Source organism: Phyllostomus hastatus, unplaced genomic scaffold (assembly GCF_019186645.2).
Source record: "Phyllostomus hastatus isolate PE091 unplaced genomic scaffold, TTU_PhHast_1.1 phas_contig_29, whole genome shotgun sequence".
NCBI lineage: Eukaryota > Metazoa > Chordata > Mammalia > Chiroptera > Phyllostomidae > Phyllostomus > Phyllostomus hastatus.
In genome coordinates, this window is record NW_025333835.1 from 29,745,406 (window position 1) to 29,749,745 (window position 4,340).

A 4,340-nucleotide genomic window follows, 5' to 3' on the forward strand; every position below is an offset into this window, starting at 1 on the left:
GTCTGGGTGTATGTTCCTATCCTTTCTTCTTTCGTTCCTCTCTCAGAACCGAGATCTTCCTTCTCCTGAAATCTTTCCCTTGCAACATTCCACGATCTCAGCTCCTCCAGCTCCTCCCCTGCTGCTGGTTTGCTTCCTTTAGCAAGGGAACAGCAGAGTCTCTTTGACCTGTATAAAAAGGCTCCCCTTGGCCCTTTCATTGCCATCCCCCCCCCCTTTTCTTTTCATGCTCAAGCTCATTGAGACGCAGTTTGCACGGGTGGGTCCCATACCTGACTAATCAACAGCCTTACCTGGGAAATGTTATTGAACTGTTGGTTCCAAGATCCCGCCCCTAGACCTTTTAAAAACCAGGGTGGGACCTTTAACACATCAAGCCATTTCTACCTCCTCAATGATCTCTGGACGCTATTCCTGCCTCTGAGTGTCCACTGTCATTTTTTGGGTCTAGGTAAGGATAAAGATTACTACCTTTCTCTTTCAGTTTCCCTACGTGCCTCTAGTCTTCTGAATACACTTCCACATAATCTTCAGATTAGTTTATTTAGATTTGTGTTTTCATATTTCTAGTTTGAGTTCTTAACTGACTTCCCTTTGCCTTTAGGATAAAGTCCAAGTCCTTAGCATGCCAAACGGAGATGTTAATTACAAAGCCACTCCTAACCGTACAGCCCAATTGCTCATCACCCTTTTCCCCAAGAATGCTTAACTACCTGCAGTTTTTCCAGGCACTGTGTGTCTTTCCCCCAGGTTTTACCTTTAAAAGTCCCTGCCAGAAATTCATTTAGCCCACTTCTTCACCCCAGTCATCCTTATCCTTTTAAATAATGAAATTACCTGTATACCTGTTTGCCTTGCTATGGATACCAAGCTCCTTGAGAGCAGGAAAGACACCTGATTTATTTTTGTGACCTCACTATATACCACAATGCCATAAAATATTGTTGTAGGTACTTTGTAAAGCAAAGAATGACTGGGTGAACGACTGAATGATTGAATTTAAAATTTTAAAAAGCCAACAAGTTATTGACCAGAGAAGAGCTAGAATGCAAATTAAAATTTCAAAAGGCAACTGAAATTTAGAAAACTTATCAAAACTTATTAAACTTAGAGTGGACAGGATCTCAGAGTTCATGTAGTCTATTTTATAAATGTCTACAGATTTTTAAAAAATGAAAAATAAATTGTAACTCAAATTCATACATACACCTCATCTGAAACAACTGGGTCTGTATTCAGCTATGTTTCCTGTTTTTGTTTTTTTCATCTGTACTGTTGATTCTTTGTTTACCTTTCTCTTTACCATACAGCTTCTACAATGGTTACCAAATCTCCCAATGCACCAGTAAATCCAACTAGTAACCTCCATGCAAATGACAGTATGTCTCGTCTATTCACCCCTATGTCTGAATTTCTATGCTAAGTTGGTTGAATGTTTCAGAATCCATTCTCCATCTCTGCTGGCCTGTGAGTAGAATCTTTTATCTGAGCAGATCAACTTATTTTTGCCCATCAGTGCAGACATTTGTCATCAGCTATTTATGTTTTCTTCATATTTATACTATTAATTATTTTTTCCACCTTAAATAGAAATTACAAAATCTCCAAGCCTAAACTAAGTTCCTATATGAATAATATTTTTCTTTCAAGATATACAGGGATTGCTTACCTATTTGTGTATGCTAGATTTGCAAACACATGTGCAAAACACATAATCCATCTTGTCTCACGCTTTATATAGTTTGCCTTCTGTTGCGAATAGCAGTGTGGTGTGTTCTTGCCCCCCAACTTTTAAAAATCTGATAAAATACACATAACAAAATTTACCATCATAGCCATTTTAAAGTATACAGTTCAGTGGTATTAAGCAAATCCACTCATGTTGTTGCATGATCATCACAACCAACCATCTCCAGAACTCTTTTTATCTTGCAAACTGGAACTCTATACCATTCAACAGTAACATCCCCGCTTTTTTCACCCTTCCCCTAGTCCCTGACAACCACCGCTCTACTTTCTGTCTCTACAATGTTGACTACTCTAAGTATCTTATGTAAGTAGAATCATACAGTATTACTGTTTTCTTGGCTGGCTTATTTCACTTAGCACAATGTCCTCAAGTGTTCATCCATGCTGCAGCACATGTCAGAATTTCCTTTCTTTTTAAGGCATGTAATATTCCATTGTATTTGTATACCACATTTTGTGTATCTATTCCTCTTTCCATGGACACTTGGGGTGCTTCCATGTTTTAGCTATTTGGAATAATGCTGCCTGAACATGGGTGCACAAATATCTCCTCAAGATCCTGCTTTCAATTCTTTTGAGTATATACCCAGAAGTGGAGTTGCTGAATCACATGGTAATTCTATTTTGAATTCTTTGAAGAACCATCATACTGCTTTCCACAGTGGCTGTACCATTTTACATTCCCACCAGAAGTGCAGAAGGGTTCCAATTTCTTTACATCCTCGCCATCACTTAATTTCTGTTTTTTGATGGTTGCTACCCTAATGGGTATGAGGTAGTAACTTGTTTACATTATTAAGATTATTTGGTCTACTTTGAATAATTTGATAGCCTAAGTACCTCTGTTCCTATTGATTATTTTTTAGTCTATTTTTAAAGCTTCATTTTGTTCTTAGCAAATAATAGATTAAAACATACTGCTCTCATTTCCTGAATATTGATCTGTAGTGTTTCTGACACAAAATGATCAGTGACCTTGAACAGATGACAATATCGCATGCGCTTTCAACTTTGAAATTTGATGTAAAAGTCAGAAATACTAACTGGTTTCCTTTATTTGTTTAATGACTATATATTTGATAATATTAAGAACTCAGTGAGCAGAAGGGGTGAGAGCAGGTAGGCTATAGATGAAAAAGATTGGTTATCAATTGATAATTGTTGAAATTGGGTGATGGATTCAAAGAAGTTTATTATATTAGTCTTTCTACTTCTGAGTAAATTGTGATTTTTCATTGTAAAAAAGTTTTTAAAGCTGTGTTTAATCTGTTACATTATTAAGTATTTTAAAAGATAACATTTGTTAAGCATGGTGAGAGGAGCTTTTCGGTTATTGCAGAAAAGAAAACTGTGAAATAAGATGTGTATATCACGCTCACACATTGTTTTTTTGCATTTGATCCTTAGATGATTGATGATTGATCTAGTTTTCATGATATAAATTTGGATCATAATAGAAAAATTTTAATTACTAAATATTGCATAGTTGAATTCAATTGGATCAAAAGCATGTTACTCTTGTACTCTTTAATTGATACATAATCTAAACATTCCACTTTCTGCCGAGAGACCTAAATAGAGCCCTGTGCAGTAGAACTTTCTGTAGTGATGGAACCTCATGGGTCTACTCTGTCCAATGTGGTAGCCACTAGCCATATATAGTTATTGAACTGGTTGATATGAGGAAGTGGTTAGTGGGCCTGGGGAATGGAAGTTTAATTTTTGCTTGTACTTTTAAGCACTTTCTTTAGAAGATCTGACAAATTATGTTTTTCAGGGAAGATATATATGCCTTTAACACGTGGAAAATAACATCACAACAGTGAGGACTTGGAGCAGCAGGAACTCTCACTCACTGCTGCTGGGGATGCAGATGGTGCAGCCACTTTGGAAGACAGTCTGGTGGTTTCTTACAAAACTAAACATACTCTTACCACGTGATCCAGCAATTGTGCTCCTTTGTATTTAGCCAAATGAATTGAAAGTTTATGTCCACACAAAAAATAAAATTAAACAAAAATCACAAAATTATTCCATAAATTAAAAAAATTAGGGATTAGAATTCATACTACTTGACTTGATATACTTTATAGATTTTAAAATTTAAACTGAGAAAGCATTATAAATAATTTGTCCATAAATAATGTTATAAGTTTCAAGTGTAGTTAGTCAATTATTATGTGTCTTATTTTAAGATTTCAATACAGTACCATACTAAAGAATATTAATAGCTGCTAATAATAATAATAATAGACATTTATAGAATGCTTAGCATGTGATGCACTATTAAAATATTGATATGTATTCAATAAATATGTATGAATTAATGTGTTAAAGTTAACACATTTAATACTTATACCACCTCTATCAGGTATGTATACTGTTAATATTTCCATTTTTCAATGAAGAAACTAAGACACAGAGAAGTAGTAACTTACTCAGGTTAATGCTGGCAACTGCTGGGACCAAGATTTGAACCCAGAAATTTGGCTTAAGTCTACATTCTTAATTACTTTGCTATTTCACTCTCCTGAACTGTGTTAATAAAAAATTTTTCATCACTTTGGAAAAAATCCTATGTAGGGTAGTAG

At 35.2% G+C, this 4,340-nt stretch overlaps 1 long non-coding RNA gene across 1 annotated transcript; it reads left to right on the plus strand.

Annotated features, from left to right (window-relative positions):
• Window positions 1-391: 391 nt before the first annotated feature.
• Window positions 392-4,023, plus strand: LOC123818635. Its single transcript, XR_006785670.1, has 3 exons — window positions 392-451; window positions 1,311-1,467; window positions 3,527-4,023. It is a non-coding gene; the product is annotated as an uncharacterized LOC123818635 (long non-coding RNA).
• Window positions 4,024-4,340: the final 317 nt, after the last annotated feature.